The sequence below is a fragment of the Montipora capricornis genome, chromosome 6, assembly GCF_036669925.1.
Source record: "Montipora capricornis isolate CH-2021 chromosome 6, ASM3666992v2, whole genome shotgun sequence".
NCBI lineage: Eukaryota > Metazoa > Cnidaria > Anthozoa > Scleractinia > Acroporidae > Montipora > Montipora capricornis.
Window position 1 is genome coordinate 71,075,475 of NC_090888.1, and position 8,573 is coordinate 71,084,047.

Here is an 8,573-nt window from a genome sequence, read left to right on the forward strand (position 1 = left end):
AATAGAAAGAGCTTCTTTACTTTACTAACCCTGTAGAGTTTCAGCGTCTTAGGTGTTATGTCAGCAGAGGAAATGTAAGTTGAAATTTGACAAATTTACAGACGTTTGTATGACTGGGGGTGTACGCCATACCCCCAATCATAAAAACGTCTATAAATTTTTCATGATATGCTGAAACTTTGCATGGTTACTTAAGGAGGCTCCCTAGAGTTTTAGGACCGCGCGCAAGCTGGGCTCTTGTACGGCGCGTAAAGCCTGAATTTGTGTGACGTCTGCGTGACCAAATCTGTAAAATCAACTACTAATTTTTTCGCGTTCCCTCCGGTAATTTTTCTCAAATTGGCTCAGTTCTAACAACGTACAGATCCTATAAAATACCCTACATTTGTTAAAATATGGCAGAGTCAATCGAATATATTTAGAAAAATGACGAATTACAGAATATTGGCAAAACCGTCTTAACTACCTTGACTTTTTATAACTTCAAAATGTCAGGCAATTTCATTTCCATAATGTGGCAAAGAATAAAGAAATAACCAAGGGAGAGTATAAATATTAAGGAATTTAAGCCAAAAATAGGGATATATCTGCCTGGCATAAGAGTGATGTTGCCATGGCAAAGGCCATAATCCAAAAATCGACACCCAAAAAATAAGTCTTATTATGTCGGTACCCATACTGGTAAGTCTCCACGGTGAAAACTTTGAGAGAAATTAATTAGGTTTCCTTTTGTAACTCGTGCCCTGTAATGAGGGTATTCGAGCCTTTGCACTATTACCAAACATGAGCCCCTCGCGTAGACTCGACAAACATTTCAATATCCTGAAAGGAAATGTATGAGTGTGGTAAGCGATAGTGAAGGAAAGAAGAAGAAAACTTCATAAATCTGTGGAGTTGGTTTCTAAAAAGGAGGTAGAATGGTTAGTACTAAACTCTGCTGTTGCAAATCGGACTCACAGTATCCAGATAAATGACCATAAATTGCCGAAATCTCTCAAAGAGTTGCGGGAATCAGGAAAGCAAGTCTTCATACCGCTACCAAAACCATCGTAAGACATCAAGAAATGTATGCCATGGTTAATCGAATGAAGACGGGAATTCTTAACTGTGAAAAACATATATTTGTGCTCTACAAAAGGTCCCACAGCAGAAGTTTCTGATATTCACCAGGAGTAACAAGAAAGTTCATAAAATACCACTCCGCCGCGAGGAAATGGCACCTGATAGAAAATTACCCACATCTAAGAGGAATATTTAACACGCCCCCCATACTTCAGTTCAGTTTAGTTCAGTTTATTTAGCCACAATACATTACCAAGTTTAGTATAAAAAAAAGAAATTATCACATGGCAAGGGAGCCCAGAAGAAACCATGGGACTTATAGGGCCTGGGCCCCCTCGTTACAAAAAAGAATACAAATCAGAAAGAGCTTACATGGATTGATGGACTAAACAGACTGCTTAATTAAATTACCATTACACATAACACGATATTTGCCTTATTTTACACTAGTAACAAGAACAAGAAGGGGAAGACATCAGAATCTGATTAATAACATGACCAGAGATAAGTTTTAATCTTAGACTGAAAAGAATATATAAATGAATGAGCATTTCGAATGTCAGAGCATAACCTATTTAAGAACACTGGGCCTTGGTAAATGATGGAAAATTTCCTTATATTAGTACGGAAAAATGGGATATAGAATCGGTTAGAACCACGAGTATTATAGTTATGAACCTGATTCGTACGTAAAAACAAATTGCTAAAAGAGGGAGAAAGTAAGTTATTATTATAAGAATACATAAGTTTACCTAGGTGCAAAGAATAAATATCTACAAACTTAAGGAATTTTAAATCTCTAAATAATTGATCAGTACGCGCATCAAAAGGCTTCTTATTAACAATTCTAACAATACGCTTTTGTAGCAAAATAAGACGATTAAGGTTAGTAGGGTATGTTGAACCCCAAACTATAATACAATATTGAAAATAAGGGTAAACTAACGAATAATACAACGTTTTCAAGGCAAGCTTAGAGTGACAAGGACTTGATCTACCAATAATACCAATAGATTTAGAAATTTTGCAAGCAATATGTGAGATATGTGGTTCCACGGAAAGGTTTTCATCCAAAATAACACCAAGAAAAGTAATTTCCTTAACCCGGGTCATCTTGTGACTATTAATTTCAATATTTAAATCAAATTCTTCTCTTCTTTGCCTTGGTTTGAAGATTACATAGTTCGATAACGTAGAATATGGCAAAGAAAAATCCATGAAAGATATCATAGAGCAAAACAGACAACCGTTTGCGAACAGCAGGAGTAGCGTAATAATAAGGCCCATCAACCGTCTTTTCCAACATGCCAACCAGCCGACGGAGTAGAATAGGGAACAGAACTTGCACTAGTGTACCATTTCCTTCCAACATTGAATCTTTTTTTTTCTATTTTCGCGACAGACCAAAGGCCATTATCGCTGCTCGGATCAAGCGCATGGTTACTTTTACTGTTTACACGACCCTATACAGCCCTTCACTTGTTTAAAAAGGTCGTCACGTTTGCCCGTCAATTTCAACCTCCTACACTTTAAACACCCTTCTAGCTGCTCAATTGTGTACTTTTCTGGTTCTCTCGCGAGAACTGAGCTTAAGATTGAAGCGAATATTATGCCTCATTTCTCTTGTGACTCTTTGTTTGTCTGAGTCAATTGCGGGTCTATAATTTCATGACGTCATTAGTGCAAAGTGCTATTAAAGGTGCTCTTTCTATTTCCGTACTTGAATTTTCGGCCGCAATTTTTGAGAAGGGTCTGTTTCAGTTCTTATTAATCTTGATCAGTTGGCACAGGCAGAAAATGGCGATTTTTCTCAATAGTTTATTTAATTCCGCACATCGTTCAATTTTCCTAGTACCAATTTTCGAATGCTCTTCTCGGTAACTAGTAATATTTTTTGGAGCTCAACCATTTTAACAATGATTAGTTTCTAATAATGAACGCCACTACTGTCTAATTAAAAAACCTGAACTTATTTACAGTGCGACGCGCCTTACGTGGCCACCTAACAAAGTTTTTTAAAACTTATACGCCAATCAGGGTGTGCGAACTTGATTGACAGTCACCCCTCCTTGCAAAATTCGCGCGGTTGTACGTTGAATACCGTTGCATGGGTTATTGAGTTCTCTTATTTACACTTAGTTGTCAAATGTGAAAGTTTGTTGGGTGCCAAAGGTAAGGCGCGATGCACTGTAAGGATTTAAGGACTGCTAGCTTTAAGGTGGCTCAAACTAGTTTCAGCAATTTGGAGGGAATGTCTTAAACACTTAACTCACTATGTAACCTGTGATCAGGCTAGGCTTGCTCGAACCATACCGTGGTTAACGAATTGAATATTTAAATTTGACACGGTGTCATCCAGCATTATATATATACCTAAGAAGAACGGTGATTTCCGTGGAATCAGTGTAACACCGGTGATCGCCAGAGCTCTTGAAAGGGTTGTATACAACACACATGTCAGACGCGTCATGGAGGATCACCTGAGCAGTAGTCAATTAGCGAACAGAGAGGGTGGGAACTGCACATCTCCGCTCTTAACTATTCGGCACCGGATTTGCAAATACCTAGATGATAATAACTGTAAAGCTGTGCGACTCTTTACCATGGACTTTTCCAAGGCATTTGACTCGGTGAAACACAATCTTTTGTCCACCAAGCTTAAACGATTACATGTATCGTCATATCTTGTTAATTGGTATCACAGTTTTTTATCCGCTAGACAGCAACGCATTCTGTAGGTGGAAAGCTGTCAATAAGGGTACCACACAAGGTAGCGTTAGTGGCCCCCACCTCTTTAATATATTTCTTAACGATCTTGAAATTACATATGATGGCATCCCTGCGTTATCCAAATATGCTTTGTTGCACCGGTACTAGGCAATACTGACACCTCTGTAGCCTTAGTAACTGAGTTTTTAAAACTGTATGTCATGTAATCCTAGTAAATGCAAAGAGCTCGTTATTAGAAAGAAATCGAACAAGGACACTTATAATCCAGTCAATTGCATTCCACATTATAATGAATTGTGCTTACTTGGAGTCACACTTCAGAGTCATTGTAAGTTTAGTTTTCATGTTAGGTCAAAGTAGCCGCTAAGGTTAACAAGTAAGAACTTTGAGAAAGGAACAATATGACCAGAATGAAATAGACCTCCTTTTTAAGACAATTGTATTGTCTAATTTAACCAAGAGAAAATGAGGGGACAGAGAGGGAGGCTCCCGGTCCAGCCCTTGGGATTTGTCATGTCCACGAAAGTTATTTTTAGACGATCGGAAGTCTTTGTTCTAGCGGAAGTCTGTCTTCCGAGACGTCCGCATACAGGCCAACCTCGGTCTGATGTTTGAAAGAAAAGCAAATATTTTATGTAATGGCGGGCGAAGTGGACTTAACGTCTGCACGCGGACGTCTCAGAAGACAGACTTCCACTTGAACAAAGACTTCCGCTCGTCTAAAAATAACTTTCGTGGACATGACATATCCCGGCCAACGCCCTGAGCCTCCCTCTTTGTCCCCTCATTTTCTCTTGATTTAACTTATGACCTTTCAGTGTATGGTGCGTATGAACGTGATCTAAACACAGTACGGAACTTTTTAAACAGATGTCAAAAGCGGCGTTATATTTCAGTTCCATTGAATGTCAAGGATATCATGCATGCGCAGGACAAGAAATTATTTAGTAAAGCTAGGGCTCTAGCTGATCATCCGTTAAATGAAATTCTGCCGAAGCCTAAACCCCTGCAGTTTAATTTACGTCGCATGGTTTGCCTCCGCCCAAAGATTAACACCGAACGTTTCAAGAACACATTTGTAAATAGACTCATTTTTGAACACAACCTGTTATAATTACATAATTAACTTTTATCTACAGTATATTATTATAAATTCATTACGCAGTTCTCGTTTATGTAACATAGGATATGTATTTTTTATCTTATGGTTTATTAAACTTTAAGACATCATCATCATCATATATATCCGTCGAACGATTTGATATCCGTCCTCTCAGTGATTTTATTTCTACGAAAGAAAACCAGGAAACGCATGGAAACGAGCAAACGATCAAGCTAAACTTTTGATTGGTCATGAAAGACACAGAAATTCTTCTTGCAGAACCCAGTGATGGAGAAACTAAAAAGCTGGTTGACAATGCAGGCAACAAGAAAAAATCCACAAAATATCCTCTCAACGTCTTTGAATTGAGTTTTCTTTTGTCACGGTATAAACAAACTAAAGGTTAGTTACAGTTTTTTGCGACAAAGTCTATTTACCAAGCTACTAACTACGGTATATATAATTTCGTTCAATTTTTATCGTGGAGAAAAGAAAAGAGATTCCAAAACACTCTTGAAAACAATGGAGTCGACGGAACTGTGCATGTCCAGTGCGTTGAGGCGACTTTTCGTAGAAGCAAGAAAAATTGAAGGAAAGCCATACAGCGGCAATACCATGAAAGCCATTCGTATTGGGCTGGACCGGTTTCTGTCATGTTCTCCACATAGACCACACAGAAAGACTTTTTCTATTATTCGTGACAAATAATTTCAGTCGGCAAAACGAAGTATTAGATGTTACTTTGAAGGATCTCGCTCAATTCAGCAGCAGAATCAACTCCATTATCGTTCGACGTTCAACTCGAGGCAGTGTGGCCCAGTGGTTAGGGAGCATGAGTTCCAGTATTTTGAGTACATTCAAAGCCGTAAAAAAGATATTTTTCCAATCTTTCTTTTTTATTGATTTGCTAATTTTGCATGGATTATTTTTGTTAACTGTACAGTAACCACCTTTCACTTTTATTTTTTTATTATTTTAAATAACGTTTATGGTCTTTATCTCCGTACTTTCCACAATTTGTACATTCTTTATAGCCGCATTTGTGATTGTTTACGTATTTACCAGTAATTATCTGTTCACATTTTAAACATCCATCATGTTTTCTAGTAGCTGGGATTACTGTGATGCCTCGCTAGGACTCTCACAGGCACAGTATCTTGCTTAAGAAGACTGGAGTTCCCCTACCATTGACCATATGTTGATTCATCTGCTAGGCGAACGTCAGACAGACGCTGAAATATCGGTAAGTTGATAGTCACCCCCTGTAGCTGAAACCATTCCTGCTTCCCGAATGGAGTATCACTATATTTGTCAGGCTTCTCCCCTAAGACCTGTTCGGCTTGGTTAAACCTGCCAGGAGTCGAACTCCCGCCGACATAGCTCTCTGGATCGCTGAAGCTCGCAAGCTACCCCACCACGCCAAGGTTCACTGATTTTTTGGTCGCCAGAAGAACCTCGTAGAAGAGGACGTCCAAATACTACACTAAAAGACGTCCTGAAAAGCGACACCGGGCTTAACAACGACGAAATGAGAGCAGCAATGGCAGACAGATTGATCTGGAAGAGGAATTTCATCATATCACCGAACTGAAGTTCGGATGCACCTACTACTACTACTATTTTAAACATTTTTTAACTGAGTCACAAGCAGTATCATTTTTTGTGTCTTTTGTTATATTTTTAAGATGATTCTTAAAGCATTTTACACTATAAAATTTTCTGTTACACTTTTCACAAATTATTTCCTGTCCATCGCATTTCTTTCCTTTTATGAAAACAAGATAGACATTTTGACGCCGGGACATTTGTGGGTGTCTCTTTTTGTATACGTTTTTTACATTCATGGCAATAACAAGCGACAGCGACATTATAAAATGCTGTCATCGATGTAATAACCTCAAAATGATTCCTAGATTTGTATAAATAAATCGTATCTTTGCTCCCTTTATTGGCTGTATAAATTATTTCGTTAAATTGTTCAGATTCTATTATGTTAATTTCTATATTCAGATAATTAGCAAACTTATTTACATCACGCAACTCATTACCATAGTCATTTATTTCAACATTTACAGCTTCATGTAATTTTAATGCTTGGTCTTTCTGTAACTTTCTCGATTTCTTAAACCCATCTTGAATTTTTGTTTTTGTCCATCTTTCACGTTTTATATTTGCGTATGCGGTAACGATAGACCTTGCCAAGCAAATAGTATCATTGTTTTTATTATATCTCTCAGATAGTACGCGCGCTGTAATTGGCTAAATTAGCGGGCCGTATTCTACAGTACGGCCCGCTGTACAGCCCGCTAAATTTAAAATTTCGACAAAACATCATCTAGCGAGTTTTTCATGTCATTTCTGTTGCATAAACTTGTACTGAAAACTGTTTGAATCTTGCAAGAAACTATTTCAAACTTAACAGCCAAGAAGATTTAGTTTTTGGGATTTTGGTACGGCATTCTTTGTGGCAGTTGAACCCTCCGCTTCACTTTGACTAGTTTCCTTGCCCGCGCGCCGGTTAACCTCAGAGATATAATAAATATCTTACTAACCTCGTTTTCTTGGTCCGTACTGTAAGTTACGGACCGAGTTTTTTCCCGTTGATTTATGGCCCGATGGCCCAAGCGCGAACTTGGGCCATAAATCAAAACTCGGTCCGTAACTTACAGTACGGACCTCGAACTCGGTTACTAAGAGGTATTTCTTTTTGTTTTGTTTTTTTTTTTAATTGTGATTCACACTACTTACAGCACTGGTACATCTACTTACACACCTTACGAAAATTACTCAATTCACAGCTACTAAAACCTATTATATTACCATCAAAACTATTTAACAATTGAATTGCTTACGCACTACTTACAATACAGTGCACTTACAATAATACAATTGCAATAGCTACAAAACAATATGATTACTTTTTAACTTGCAATACCAATTTATACGCTACTTACAAAATAATACGATTACAGATGCTAATTATATTCATATTCTTACATCAAAAACAATGAGCAACAAAATAAAAGATACATGCATATTAAAAATAAATAAATAAATTAATTAATTACTTAATTATATTGGAGTGAGTACCCATTTCTTTTCAAAGAAGTTGTTTTTGTTGATCGTTTTTTCAGTTTCATATTTAATCTTTAGTTTCGATTGCAGTCCTTGAATTTTAGCATAGTTAATAGATGTAAGCTGGTCACGAAACTCGACAAGTTTCTTTGTTTCATGTTTTTGTTCGCTATTTTGGCCTTGAACATGCATAAAACCCGACAAAAACACACTTTTTTCGGCAGGATAACCAATCAAAAGCTTCGGCTAATTTATTCATATTTAACTTGCGAACCGTGCAGGGTCACGGTCGGTTCAACATCTAATTGCGACTGTATTGTTTCTGCTTTTGAAATTCCCAGGGTTTCACAACCAGTCCCTAGATTAACTATTATTTTAGGAACTGTTTGGCTTCTTCTGCAGTCTCACAAAAATAATTTTCCAATTAATATGAAATAGTTTAATAAATTTGATAAAGGGCATTGTTTTGATAAAACTCCAAATAAAACTTTTTGCGTAGAAAGATGGATTGGCTGATTCGATAGAAGGTACCAGTACGATTCGAAATTAGTCCAGAACGTTTTGGAGTGAGGGCATTCATAGAAAAGGTGATATAAAGTCTCAG